General features: G+C 47.1%; 1 long non-coding RNA gene across 1 annotated transcript in view; it reads right to left on the reverse strand.

Annotated features, from left to right (window-relative positions):
• Window positions 1–6,742: 6,742 nt before the first annotated feature.
• LOC138839725 (uncharacterized) overlaps window positions 6,743–15,387 on the reverse strand; it is a 29,051-nt gene continuing 20,406 nt past the window's right edge. The window contains exons 3-6 of the long non-coding RNA XR_011376015.1: window positions 14,837–14,944; window positions 11,559–11,645; window positions 11,294–11,329; window positions 6,743–6,815 (exon numbers count right to left, since the gene is read on the reverse strand). This is a non-coding gene — a long non-coding RNA (uncharacterized lncRNA). The remainder of the gene's footprint in view (window positions 6,816–11,293; window positions 11,330–11,558; window positions 11,646–14,836; window positions 14,945–15,387) is intronic.

Below are 15,387 nucleotides of genomic sequence, written 5' to 3' on the forward strand. Positions count from 1 at the left end.
CCACTTTAGGCTTTTTGGTGGTTAAGCAGGATCCTCAGCTCTCAGCCTCCTGAGTAGCTAGGGTTACCGGCATGAGCCACAGGCACCTGGCAGCCACTGAAGTTTTTAAATCTGGGATTTCTAAAACAGGCTAGACTTTGCTCTTCCTCATAACATCTCTAACTCATTTTGCAACTAAATCAGTCCTAATGTGGTCCCCAATGAAAATGAAAAAAAAAAAGTGGGGCGAGTTTTAAAACCTTTCTAAAATTGGAAAACAATTTCATTGTATACATTTAAGGAATACAACTTTAAGATTGGAGATTTAATATATATATTGTGCAATCACTGCCACAATTAGGTTACTTAAATATGCATCCTCTCATATAGTTTCCTCTTTTTTTATTTTTTGCCAGTCCTGGGGCTTGAACTCAGGGTCTGGGCACTGTCCCTGAGCTTCTTTTGCTCAAGGCTAGCGCTCTACCACTTGAGCCACAGCGCTACTTCCAGCCTTTTCTGTGTATGCGGTATTGAGGAATTGAACCCAGGGCTCTGTGCATGCTTTAGGCAAGCACTCTACCACTACCTTCCCAGCCCCCTCTTTTTTATTCTTTGTGATGAAATCAGTTCAAATCGACTCTCTGCAAATTTTAAGGACATAGTACAGTATGTGTTAGATTTCTCCAATTTATTGTGGCATAAATGAAACTTTGTACCCTTCAACCAACATGTCCCCTTTCCCCTTTCCTTCTAGCCATAACCACTGTTTTCTTTGGTATAAAAATGTATAAAATGAGGATAGAAATAAGGTCAGGCCAGGTCCTGATGGCTCACACTTGTTATCCTAGCTACTCAGGAACCTGAGATCCGAGGATCACGGTTCAAAGCCAGCCTGAGCAAGAAAGTCCATAAGACTCTTTTTTTTTGGGGGGGAGAGGGGTGGGGTCCGGTCGTGGGGCCTGAACTCTGGGCCTGGGCGCCATTCCTCAGCTCTTCAGCTCAAGGCTAGCGCTCTACCACTTGAGCCAAAGCGCCACTTCTGGCTTTTTTCTTTTTGCTTATGTGGTGCTGAGGAGTCAAACCCAGGGCCTCAGGCATGCAAGGCAAGCACTCTACCACTGAGCCACCTTCCCAGCCCTCCATGAGACTCTTCTCTCCAATTAACCACCAGAAAACCGAAAGTGGTGCTATGGCTCAAAGTGGTAGAGCACTAGCCTTGAGCAAAAGAGCTCAGGCATAGCGCCCAGGCCCTGAGTTCAAGCCCCACAACTGACCTAAAAAAAAAAGAGCTCAAAGCAACCTTTGCCCCTCCACCCCAGCCCACCTCTTGTTGATATTGGGTTCACTTCCTGCTCTCTTCATTCCATGAAGTCAGACCCTGTGAATGGACTGAGATTTTTCTCCTCCTGGCTGACGATATACCCCAGCTTTCCATATGTATCTTAACACAAATACCCCAAAATTCTGTAGTCACAACCCAGATCAGCAGCCCAAGTGATTTCATGCCCCATACCCCAATTCCCACAGGCCTTACCCCGACGGCCAGGCATTTGTCTGCACTTGCCTGGGTTGCACCACAGGAAGGGACCCCTGGGATCAGGATGCCGAGTGGTTATCTGGGCTGCCCATCCTCTCCTCCAGGGAGACAGTACAGTATCTGGAATGCCACTAACGCCTGAGGGCAGACGGGGAAAGGGTCCCTGGGTTGGAAGGTGAGCCGGGGCTCCCAGGACAGGAAGGGGGAGGTTTTGGAACCTTAGACTGCCTGTGAAGACAAGTTCCCTATCTTTAAGAGGCTGCTCTCTGTAGCTCCCAAGGCAATGAATTGCTCTCCAATCAACAGGCATGAAGCTTGTGGACGGACCCCTTTGCTTTAAACATGATAAAGTACCCAGGCCCCTGGGCATTCACACACAGTGAAACCAAGGAAGACACTCTTAGGAGAGATACTTGGGGCGGGATACCTGTGTGCATCTGATCACATTAAATAATATTTATGGAAATCATGGAGACAAGAAGTTGTTTTTTCTTCGTTGATGTTTTTGCTTTCTTTTCCTTTTGTCTTATTTGTTCATTTATCTGTCTTTGGGAGCATGAGGGGGGACACAGAGGTGGGAGGAGGATGGGTGAAGGAATGCAGCAGATACTCGCTAGATGCTGTGTTAAAAAGGAACTATATAGCTCGTGGGTGGGGATGGGGGAAGGGGAGAGAGCCAGGGGAAGGGTGACAATGTTCAAAAAGAAATGTACTTTTTTTTGTTGTTGTTGGTCAAGGGGCTTGAACTCTGGGCCTGGGCGCTCTCCCTGTACTCTTCAGATAAAGGCTACCACTGTACCACTTGAGCCACAGCTCCAGTTCTTTTGTTTTTTTGGAAGTTTATTGGAGATAAAAGTCTCAGTGAAGAGCACTAGCCTTGAGCTGAAGAGCTGAGGGACAGCGCCCAGGCCCAGAGTTCAGACCCCACAACCAGACCCCCCCCCCCCAAAAAAAAAGTCTCACCGACTTTGCTGCATGGGCTGGCTTTAAACCATGATCCTCAGATCTGAGCCTCCTGAGTAGCTAGGATTACAGGTGTGAGCCACCAGCGCCCTGCTTAGAAATGTACTCTTTATCTGACTCATGTAACTGGAACCCATCTGTATATCACATGATGTACAATAGCAATTTTTAAAATGTGGGAGGGTGGGGGGACCCAGCCTGGTGGTAGGAAAGTCCATGAGATACTTATCTCCAATAAACCACCAGAAAACTGGAAGTGGTGCTGTGGCTCAAGTGGTAGAGCACTAGCCTTGAGCTGAGGAGTTCAGGGATAAGCACCCAGGCCCAGAGTTCAAGACCCATAACCAACTCAAAAAAATGCTGAGAAACCTTGGGAGAATGATCACCCCTTAGCTCCTGGTTTCAGACATGAGGCACAGAGCAAGGATTACTGTTTGCATTTTTAAGTACAGAACAAGCTCTCCCTAGCTGCCCATAACCTGCTCAAGTCTTTTAAAATGAATATCTCCATGTTCTTCTTTTTGGTCGTTGTCAATTATTGTTTGGCTTTTTGAGACCAGATCTAGCTACTAACCCAGGTCAGCCTGGAACACTCTGCTTAAGCCTCTGGAGTGAAGGGATTAAAGGTTCACTTGGTCAAATTCTTCTTCAATTGTCTGGCCTACACAGGCCACAAGCGTCCTCTAGTGACTTGGATCTAGGGCTGGGGGGGGGGGGGGCGCGGTGGAGAAGCTCCGTGATGCCCAGCACCACAACAGAAAAGAAGAGAGATTTGCTCTAATTGGAACTGTAGAAAAATGACGAGTCTATTCAATCCGCACAGAGGCTGAGGGTGGGGCTCGGTGCTAGAGCCCTTGCCCAGCAAGCAACAAGGCCCTGGGTTTATCCCTAGCATTAAGCTTAAAAAAGAACAATAGACCAACCAGATATAAGCAGTGACTGCAGGAAATCCACCTAAGATGAACCTTGCTGATAAAGATGCAGTAGAAGCTTAACTTCAAGATGCTAAAAGCCAAGCGCCATATCACACGGCAGCGGCTAGGAGGGAGGAGATGAGGCACTTACTGCTGGCTTCATGGCAAATTGGAGGAGTTGGGGGCTGTACCTTGGTGGTTTCTAGGAGGTTGAGGCGATTCATAATTTATTTAATTTTTATGCTAATACTGGGGCACTGTCCCTTAGCTTTTTCACTAGAGGCTGGCATTCAACCACGTGAGCCATGTCTCCATGTCTAGCTTTTTGGTGGTTAATTGAAGAGTCTTGTTAACTTTTCTGCCTGAGCTGGTTTTGCTCTTTTTTTTTATTATAAAGGTGATATGCAGAGGGGTTAGTTATATACATAAGGTAATGAGTACATTTCTTTTTGAACAGTATTACCCCCTCCCTCATTTTCTCCCATTTACCCCTTCCAACTCCCCCCCAGTTATAAAGTTCATTTCCAACACAGTGTATAGTGTATAGTGTATAGTGTACAGTGTACAGTGTACAGTGTATAGTGTATAGTGTACAGTGTACAGTGTATAGTGTATGGTGCGGAGCGCTGCTGTTGGTTCACCCTTTGTCCCACTGTTTCTGTGCTTCCTCTTCCTTTCCCCAAATCAGAAAAAAACTTATATATAAGACAAAGGGTACAGAAATTTAAAAAGAAGTGACAACAGTGATAGACCAAAGGGGAAAAAATAGAAAGAAAAGAAAGAAATAACTGAAAACAGTACACTTAAAAAAAGTATCATTTTAGATAGTCATATGCACACAGCTTGAGCTATTATGATCCTTTGATAAGAATATCCTAGACAAATTCTAGTTATTACAAATGAGGGAAACCATGTAGCCTGTGTTTCTTTGGGTCTGGCTTACTTCACTTAATATACTTTTTCCCAAGTCTTGCTATTTCCTTAGGAATGGGGCGATGAGCTGTTTTTGAACCGTGATTCTCAGATCTCAGCCTTCTGAGTAGCTAGGATTGCAGGCATGAGCCATCAATGCCTACTGGTGGTTTTAAATCAGCCACACCTCCTCTAGGAATCTTGCTGTCTGAGTGTTTCGTGTATGCAGTGCCTCCTAGCCTTACTCATCTATATATACCTGCCTATGACAGCAGCACTGCTACCCAATCATTGGAAACAATAAGTGTTTATCAATAAGAGAGTGTATTAACAAATGACACAGTATTGATTCTCTGTATCTTGAAACAGTCAAGATTATCTAGAATGACCTAACATGAATCTGGTTTCCAGTCATAATGTTAATAAAGAGTATCATTTATGATTATATTTATAGGAACAGTTACAAAATTCAGAACCAGTTATATTATTTATAGTTTATGATTTTCTTGTTAAAGTTGGAGCTCAAGGACAGAAAAGAATGCGCAATAATTTCAGATTAAAAATTCATTTTGGAATGGAAGAATAGGACTAAACTAAATGGAAGAACCCTTCAACTGTACTTGAAAACTATTAGATGTTAAAGATATCTGGGAGAGAGCACAAAAGGAAATGTACTCAATTCCTGACTCATATAATTGTAATCCCTCTGTACATCAGTTTTAATGCAACAATAAAGTAAATTAAATAAGTAAACACAAAAAAGAGGGCTAAGAAAGAGTAATATAATGGAGGTGAATTTGATCAAGTATGTATGTATGTATGTAAATATCATAATAAAATCTCTTTATACAACTGATAAAATATATTTGGAGCATACTTGGGGGTATGCTTCAAGTGGGAATGAACTTGTCCAGAAAATGCAAAGCTCTGAGTTCAACCCCAGCACTGCCTATAAGTCTGAAGCAAAGATGGCAAAAATTAAACATGTTATGTAATCTGTAAAGTATTTAACTGGATGGTTATATTACTTTTCTCCGTGTCTTTTTGTCTATGGGAAATAACTTATAATTTAAAGCAGCTAAACAGCCTAAATAACTAACTTAAATAGTGAAACAAGTCACAGTGAACCCACAGGATGAACATCGTGAATCTTAAAAAAACAAAAACAAAAAACAAAAAAAAAGCCACTCTATCAAAGCTGGGTGTTGGTGGCTCACACCTGTAATCCTAGCTACTCAGGAGGCTGAGATCTGAGGATCGCGGTTCAAAGTCAGTCAGGGCAGGAAAGTTTGTGAGACTCTCATTTCCAGTGAACCACCAGAAAACCAGAAGTGGAGCTGTGGCTCAAAGTGGTAGAGTGCTAGCCTTGAACACAAATAGGTCACAGACAGCACCCAGGCCCTGAGTTCAAGACTCGTGATTGACCAAAAAAAACAAAAACAAAAACAAAAAGACAAAGAAACATTCTATCAAAGATTAAGGGAAAAATACTCAAGACACATTAGATAAAAAAGGGAAAATTAGAAAAAAAAGGTATGTGTGAATAATAATGAACCTTACAACTTCCTTGCGGGGGAGGAGGGGGAGGGAAGGAATAGTGGGAGAACAATGGAGAAGGCAACCAGGCTCAACAAGAAATATGCCTTCCTCGTGTAAATGCAACCCCGTGCGCCGCATCTGTACCATAAAACACAAATCTAAAAGACAAAAAATAGATGTAGCTTCCCCTCCAAATCGCATATCTATAAATATAAAGATAATTCAGACTGTTAACCTTGACTACACATGTATATTGTTGTCATGTTAGGTGTCATGTGGTTTTCTCCTATATACCAATGTGCAAAGAATTAAATAGTTTAGTTGTTTAATCACATAAAAGTGATGAATCTAATAATTTGTGAAAGTAATTTGTCTAAATTAAACTGAGCAATTAATGGCAACATTCAATTTCAGATGAAATACTGAGTATTTTCTGCTACTGTTTGATGTATTTATGCTGCCCTCGTGTGGAGAAAGAGAATGCTTTATGAATGCAGACTTTTTTTAAATATACTGTGTGAATAGTGTATTTGCTGTGTTTATGCTGCCATCGAGTGGACAAATGTGCAAGAACTAAAACTTTTTTTTTTTTTTTTTTTTTTTTGCTATGACTATGACAGTATTTGCTGTACTTATGGTGCCATCTTGTGGAAATGTGGAAGAAAGCTTTATGACTGGAGAGTTAGACTGCAGATTAGGATTTTATATAGTGATAAAGGTATTACATATCTTTTATAACTAAAAATTAGCACATGCTCATACATAAAATTAGCACATGTTCATACATAAAATTAGCATATGCTCATACACAAAATTTAGAAAACTTATAAAAGTAGAATGAAATTCAAAATGAGCAGAGTGGTGGCACACACTCCCGGAGTGTGAAGAATCCCCTCACCTGGGAGGCTGAGGCCGGAGGATCTTGATGGAGTTTGAGGTCAGCTGTGGATACATGGTGAAATTCTGTCCCACTAAAGAAAATACGAGAAAAACCAACCCATAATTTCACTTCAGCCACAACTCAAGGCTCTGAGTTCCTAGGCAGGGTATGTCAATATTAGGGTGTTATATTTCTCTCAATATTAAGTCAACTTTTCTATTATTCGAGTGCTAATCTTGGACCTGTTCTAATACTTGATTCTTGCTTTGTTTTCTTTGTTCACACAAATTGCTAGTAGTTCAATCGTGTTCAGCTACTGTGGTTGGTTTAAATTAATTTTTTTTTTTGGTCCGGTTGTGGGGCCTGAACTCTGGGCCTGGGCGCTGTCCCTCAGCTCTTCAGCTCAAGGCTAGCGCTCTACCACTTGAGCCACAGCGCCACTTCTGGCTTTTTTCTTATGTGGTGCTGAGGAATCAAACCCAGGGCCTCGAGCATGCAAGGCGAGTGCTCTACCACTGAGCCACCTTCCCAGCCCTTAAATTAATTTTTTACTATTATAAAAATATCTTCATATAGAAAAAATGGCAAAAGTACCTAAATATTCATATAGTGCAAATCATAGACAAGGTCTTGTTCAATGACTACTTGCCTTTCTAAAGTCAACTGATACTGATAAAGGGTCCTTCAGAAAGTTACAACACTGTCTACCTTTCCAACAATGCTTGCGCACACATTTCCCCACCCCTACCTCTACCCACCAGGCATCATGCAACTTAGCCACCTAATTCTTGCCAATTTGCAAGAGGTAGAAAATGCTATGCTGTTATTGTTTGAGTGTGTCCTTTTTTTTTCTCTCATGGGGCTTGAGTTTGGGGTCTCAATCCTGTCTCTGAGCTCTTTTTTGCTCAAGGCTGGCACTTTACCACTCTGAGCCACAGAACCACTTCCAGTGTTTTTGGTAGTTAGTTGGAGACAAGAGTCTCATCAGTTTTCCTGCCCCAAGTGACTTCAAACCATGATCCTCACCTCTCAGCCTCCTGACTAGCTAGGGTTACAGGCGTGAGTCGCCGGCAACGGGCTGAGTATGTGTGGCTATGAGAGAGATTGTTAATTTAGGCTTCTTTGGATCCTGTTGGGTACCTCAGCTTTTTTTTTTTTATTGAATTCATCTTCCTCTTTTTTTTTTGTCGGTAATGGGGCCTGAACTCAGCCTGGGCGCTGTCCCTCAGCTCTTCAGCTCAAGGCTAGCACTCTACCACTTGAGCCACAGCGCTACTTCTGGCTTTTTCTGCTTATGTGGTGCTAGAGGAATTGAACCCAGGGCCTCATGCATGCAAGGCAAGCGCTCTACCACTGAGCCACCTTCCCAGCCCTTCATCTTCCTCTTATATTTTAAACTTTCAATTTTTGAACCCTGCAGTACTGAGGTAAATACGCCCTTTGTCACGTTGCAACAGTTACATGTTTCAGTTGGCATTTTGTAATTCCTTCCTTATGCTTTGTCTGTTTTGCTATCCAAAGACTTAAAAATCATTATGCAGTAAAATTAGTAAATTTCACTTTTCAGTTTATGGGCAAAGATCAGTTATATTTTAAGAATAACTAACACAAACTAGAGACTAGAAACTCTAGTTAGAGAAGCACCTGTGCATGGACAAGGAGGAAGAATGCGGGGTGCTACACAAGCGAAAGGAGAACAGAGCCTCCGCTTGGCTGCTCATCCTGTGAGAGAGCAACGTGGATTCATCAGCTCTGGGATGCAGCGCTAAGGAGCTCCACAGCTGCTCAGCGCTAAGGTCATGGCAAGCAGAAGCAGCTGGGGAAATGGTGCTACTGGGTGGGTGGATGTAATAGTATAAAAAGTAGCACGTGGACCTGTCTGTTGTTTTTGGTTTGGTTTTGTTTTGCCAGTCCTAGGGTTTGAGGTCTGGGTCTGGGCACTGTCCCTGGACTCCTTTTGCTCAAGGCTAGCACTTTACCACTGGAGCCACAGTGCCACGTCCAGCTTTTTCTGTGATTAATTGGCACCACTGGCACCCGGCAGACCTGATTTTTAAAACACAGAAAAAAATGCCAGTCATCCTAGCTACTCAAGAGGCTGAGATCTGAGGAACACAGTTCAAAGCCAGCCCAGGCAGGAAAGTCCGGGAAATTAATCTCCAATTAACCACCAGAAAACCAGAAGTGGTGCTGTGGCTCAAGTGGTAGAGCGCCGGCCTTGAGCTGAAGAGCTGAGGGACAGGGCCCAGATCCAGAGTTCGAGCCCCATGACCGACCAAAAGAAAAAAAATACTTTGGACATGGTAGTGCATGCCTGCGGTGCCAGCACTCTGAAGGCTAAGGCAGGAGGATAATCAGTGGAGGGCCAGCCTGGGCCACACAGCAAAACCTTACCTCAAAGAGAAATAAACAAGCTGGGGCTCGTGGCTCACGCCTGTCATCCTAGCTACTCAGGAGGCTGAGATCTGAGGATCACAGTTCAAAGCCACCAGGCAGGAAAGTCCATGAGACTCTTATCTCCAATGAACCACTAGAAAACTGGAAGTGGCGCTGTGGCTCAAGTGGTAGAGCACTAGCCTTGAGCTGAAGAGCTCAGGGACAGCACCCAGGCCCAGAGTTCAAGCCCCATGACTGACCAAAATAACTAAATAAATAAATAAACAAGCCGTGTGCTGCAGGCTTATGCCTGTAATCCTAGCTACTCAGGAGGCTGAGATCAGAGGATCACGGTTCAAAGCCAGCCAGGGCAGGCAGGAAAGTCCGTGAGACTCTCGTCTTTAATTAGCCACCAGAAAAGCAGAAATAGACCAAAAAACAACAAATAAATAACAAAAACACAAAAGAACAGCAACAAGAGACTTGATTAATGTAAATGTATGAAAAATTACTGAAAATACCTACATTCTCTTTTTTTTTTTTTGGGTCCGGTTGTGGAGCCTGAACTCTGGGCCTGAGTGCTATCCCTCAGCTCTTCAGCTCAAGGCTAGCACTCTACCACTTGAGCCACAGCGCCACTTCCGGCTTTTTTTTCTTTTTGCTTATGTGGTGCTGAGAAATCGAACCCAGGGCCTCAAGCATGCAAGGCAAGCGCTCTACCACTGAGCCACCTTCCCAGCCCCTTGAAAATACCTACATTCTCATCACAGTATTTAATCCATTTCTATCTCATCGTTATTCAGACAAATGTTGCAACAAGCATGTCACTAATAAGGGATCAATATTTGTTTACAGAGCTTTACTTTGCATATGAACTTTATAGACAATGAAAAACACTACTCTTTATTATTATTATTATTATCATTTTTTGCCAGTACTAGGGCTTGAACTCAGGGCCTGGGCACTGTCCCTTAGCCTTTTTGCTCAAGGCTGGCTCTCTACCACTTGAGCCACAGCTCCATTTCTGGGTTTTGGTGGTTTATTGGAGAAAAGAGTTTTATTGACTTTCCTTTCCTGGACTGACTTTAAACAGTGATCCTCAGATCTCAGCCTCCTGAGTAGCTAGGATGACAGGTCTGAGCCATCAGCACCTGGCTGAATTTTCTGTATTAGCGTCTATTAAATGTATAACTTTGAAATGGCTGAAGCCAAACACCAGTGACTCAGGAGAGGTCAAAGAAAAAAAAAAGAATGGCATTCCATGTCCATTGTGTTCTTTTCCCTCTTCTTTGGATCACTGTCATGGCATCGCCTTGGGTTCCAAGAAGGATAAGATGGACTGGCAAAATCTTCATGAAAACGGACTACGACGTTGACCCGTAAGGGAAGGAATAGCGAAGGCCGCAGGGCGGACCACTCACAAGAGGAGTACAATTGCTGCTGCGGAACTGCACCCTGGAGCAGAAGCAATCATGTCCGGGAACGCAGACGCTCTCCTTAGGTGCTGGTAGCAATAAAGCTGCTCAAGAACCTCTAGCAGAACCCGGACCCAGGGAACGGTCAACCAGGCCACACTGTAACCAGATCTGTGTAACTCTTCATACTTCTCTACCCCTGCCTCCATTCTCCCTCTGTTTAAACCTAAAGCTCTCGTGTGCACCCCTCAAGGATGAGCTGTGTTGTGTAATAAATCTCCTTTCTCCAACCTTTATCATGACACTTCTCTTTAGTTGGTGTATCGGGGCAAGTGACAGAACGTGACCTATTAGAATCCCTGCGGTCGGGCCTCTGTCTTACAATTATGTGAAACAATGAGTCTTACTATGGTATTTTCATACATACATACACCTTACTGAGACAGGAGTTTGCTGTGTACCTTAGGCTACCTTCCAACTCCAGACCCTTCTGCTTCAATTTCCCAAGTGCTAAGAGTACAGCTTGACCAATGAAGTGCTCCTTAAATTATCTGGCTTGCACAGGCTGTATGATTCCCGGAGCTCTTGCTCTAGGGATGGGAATGAGCTCAGTGGTAGAGCATCTTAGCATACTCGGGCCCCAGAACCCATCCCTGTACCAAAGGAAGGAAGGAAAGTAGAAGGAGGGAAGGAGGAAGGGGGAAGATAATAGAAAAAATAAAATGAGATACGGTTTGAAAGAACAGAAGCTGGGCTGCGCCCCGAGCTGAGTACATACCTAGCAAGTGGGACGCCGCCCATTCCATGCTCAGCACTATAAAAGAAGACAAACAAGAAGCACTGGACACTCCAATGGACATGTTAAATTGTAACCCCCACGCACAATCATTTGATTCGGGGGGGGGGAAGGATAGGTCGTTCACATTTGTCACCCCAGCTATTTGGGCGGAGATGAACACTTTTTGGAGGGATGCCAGCCCTGACAAGAAGTTAGTGAGCACCCCTCTATTTAAACAAAATAAGGTACGAGTGATGATATATACCTGTAATCCAGCTGTTGGGGAGCATATGGGATGCAGGTAGAAGGATTATGGTCTGAGGCAGGACAAGGCAAAAACACAATACCTAGTCTGGAAAAAAAAAGTTGCAGGTTATATCTTAAAAAAATAAAAAAGACTGATGGTGTGGATCTTGATTTCTATTTGGATGTGTAACCATTTTATTGAGCTGTGATCTACATGAAGTACAATTACCTTATTTACAGTCTATGGGCCAGTGGTTTTAGTCATCACATCACCTTTAGAATATGTTCATCCCAACAACATAAACCTGCATTAGCAGCCAGTACTCAGTCGTCTGGCAAACCCCGCTGACTGACAACCTATTTTCTGCTTCTATGAATTTATCTGCTCTGGGCTCTGTACCCTGTAGTATCTGGTTTCAATCGCTTAACATGTGTTTACAAGATTCACCCAGATGGTGACAAGAAAAATAAATTGATTTCCTGGGTTTTTCTACACCAAGTTCACCTCTTTTAAGCACAGAACAATGCAGATCGAGGTACAAAGGCTAGTCTTGCTGGGCACTGGTGGCTCATGCCTGTCATTCTAGCTACTCAGGAGGCTGAGATCTGAGAATCACATTTGAAGCCAGCCCAAGGTGAAAAGTTCTGGTAAGACTCTTATCTATAATTAACCATCAAAAAAACAGAAATGGTGCTGTGGCTCAAGGTGGTAGGGCCCTGCCTTGAGCAAAAGAGCTCAGGGACAGTATCCAGGTCCTGAGTTCAAGCCCCATGGCTGGCAAACACACACACACACACACACACACACACACACACACAGAACTAGGGCTATCCTCATAAATGCAACAGACCATGTGCAGCGAGGGTGCTCTAGCAGAGCTCCATTCACATACAGATTTAACGTCCTTGCAAGATTTGTTGAGGATCCTTGCCTTTGAAACATTCATACCATCACCTGTCCTTCGTAGGTGATTCACAGCTACCTCAATGCCATCTGATTGCTAAAACCTGGGAAATCAAATTGAGGGGCATGGTCAGGAAAAGATCTCAAGCTATGGATCAATTGTGCAAGTGGCCTGAGGCTCATGTGAAGGAAGCTGCAGGAGGGGCACACTTCCTTGTGCTTGATCTCCCCTCCCCCAGCTCCCATGGGTCCCTGCTGCGTCCTCCATCACTCCAACCTTCCAATTCACGCTGCAAGGCCTCTGCTTAGCCACCGCGGGCTCGGTTGGAAACTGCTGTCCTTCTCAGATCAGCCCAGGGTTCTGCCACTATGTTGCTGCTTGCTCAGAACGCCCGCACTTCCCGGCAACAAGGGGCAACCCAAGCCTGGAACTTTCCACCGTATAGCCAGTACCTTGCTGCGCCTGCGCTTGCGCGTGCGCCGCGCAGCTTCCGTGGGCGGCGCTGGCTGTGGCGCTGCCGTGGCCGACGCGTCTCGCGCCCAGCGCGCCACGCGAGACCAGCGCGAGCGCTCACACCGCCGCCCGCCAGCAAGGCCGCGCAGCGCCCCGTCCCACGCCGTCCGCCACGGCCCCGACGTCCGTCCGTCGCGTGGAGCCCGCCCCGGGCCTGCCATGTCCCCCAGCGCCGCGGGGCCGCGGCCGCCCTGGGAGGAAAGCCGGCGGCAGGCAGGTCGGCCGGGGCCCGCAGGCCTCGCCCGCCGCGCACTGCAAGCCGCTTTGGCCGCCGCCATGAAAGCGTGGCAAGATGAGCACTCGCACGTGCGTCCTGCACGCGCCTCTGGCAGCCTCCTCCGGTGCGCATGCGCGCGTCTGCCGCGGCCTCGGTTGAGGGTGGGCACGCGCGCTCTCGTGGGCGGGAACAGCCGCCAGGCGCGCGCACGCGCGGCCCAGGAAAAGCCCGCCAGCAGCCTGCGAACCAGGCCTCCGCGGCCTAGGCCTCGGCGCCACGGCTGAGGGCAGGCGCACACGCGGGGAGGCTGCGGCCTGCGCGGCTCGGACCCCGCACGGCTGCTGCACGGGCGGCACGGCTGCCCGGGACCCATGGAAGCTGCCAGAACTCCGCAGCTGCAGGGCTCGTGCATGGTAAGGAGACTCAGCCACTTCTCTGCGCGCTCGCCGGGCGGTGCGGGTAGCAGGGCGGGCGTCGCCGCGGCTGACCTTCGTTCCCTGCACGACGCGCATTCCCGCCCTTTCACACAGAGCGGCGGGGTTCGACGCTCGCCTAGCACCGCTGGCGTCCCGGCTCCTGCCCCCTTCTCTGGTGAGTGACGAGGCCGGGGAGACGCAGCTTTCATGAGGTGAAATCCCAACTCCGCTGCTAGAACGGGGTCGCCCCATGAGCAGCGCCCGCCGCACGGCCTGGGGGGCCCGGCTGCCCCCGTTGCGTGGCTGCTGCAAACCCGAGCTGCTTCTCGCCACGCTCCCGGGGCGGGAGGCTGCCATGGCAGGGTTCCCACCGTCGCCGCCATGGCTCTCCCCGCGCCCGCACACGCCACGCGGGGCCCTCTGCGTGCACGCCAGGTAAGCACGGGCGGCGCCCACGTCAGCACGCTGAGTGGCACAGGCCAGGGCTGCGTGCAACGAAAGGCGACACAGCCGCCCCCCCCCCCCCCCCCCGCCGCCCTGTCGCCCTGCTCCTTCCTGCCTTGGCCTCCCCCACCTCTGCGTCCCGCCTCCCTCCCTCGCTGCCCAGCCCCGTCCCTTCTTCCCTTCTTCTCCGCCATGCGGCTCCTCTGCTGTCGCCTCCGCTCTCAGCCTCCCCCTTGCCCTCCTCCCTCACCACCGCCATGCCTCCTTCCTTTCTTCCCAGCCTCCCCCCCTTCCATCATCTCTCCGTCCCATGCCTAGCCTGGTCCTTGTCGCGTTCATCTGTGTCCCACTCTGTCCTCCTTCCCTTCTGCGTCCCCTACCTCTCGTTCTGCTTTGCTTGCTTATCTTTCCTCCATCTTTCCGCTTCTTCCTCCCTCATCGTATTTGTATTTCCTGCTTCCCTCCCTCCCACGCCTTCTCCATTCCTTCCTTCTCTCCATCCTTGCCTGTCCTTGCTCTACCTCTCACACTTCGAACCTCTCCCTCTCACTTTTCTTCTTTAAACCTGAGAAACAGAGTTATACAAATGATGCACTTTGAAATCTGTGCTTCCTCTAAGCAACACTGAAACGTTTCCCAAACACTGACACATAATGCTGACTTGCTTTGTAATACCCGATGAGAAGGATACAGGAGCCAGGAGCCTGTGGCTCCCGCCTGTCATCCTAGCTACTCAGGAGGCTGAGAGCTGAGGATCTCGGTTCAAAGCCAGCCCTGGCAAGGAAATCTGTGAGGCACTTACCTCGGATGAACCACCAGAAAAGGGGAAGTGACGCCGTGGCTCAAGTGATAGAGCACTCGCCTTGAGCTGAAGAGCTGAGGGACAGTGCCCAGGCCCAGAGTTCCACAACTGACAAACAAACAAACAAACAACAATATAGCATAGGTTTTCAAAATATCTTCTGAAAGTATTTTTAGGATTTTCCCCATGTGTCTCAGGCTCATTGGGTGTACATTGCACTTAAAGGTTGCTACAAATCTCTGATCACTTGCTTAGGAGGAATTCTGTGTTACGCAAAGGAAGCCGTCAGAGGGTTCTGGGGTCTTTTTAGTGTTGTTTTGAGGGATGTTTCTTTGTTTCTTTGTTTTGGTGGCAGTTTGAAGGCTGGAACTCGGGGCCTGGTTACTGGATTTGACATGGTTTGGCTCAAAGCCAGCGCTCTACCCCTTGAGCCACACCTCCGTTTGGACCCCTTTTTCCTTTTGTTTTTGGGGGGCAGTTTGGGCAGTCCCTGGGATAGGAGCCTCACGGACTTCCCTGCGCAGGCTGGCTTTGAAACCATCACCCTCACG

The sequence above is a fragment of the Dipodomys merriami genome, unplaced genomic scaffold, assembly GCF_024711535.1.
Source record: "Dipodomys merriami isolate MVZ:Mamm:240054 unplaced genomic scaffold, mDipMer1.0.p SCAF_3, whole genome shotgun sequence".
Classification (NCBI taxonomy): Eukaryota; Metazoa; Chordata; class Mammalia; order Rodentia; family Heteromyidae; genus Dipodomys; species Dipodomys merriami.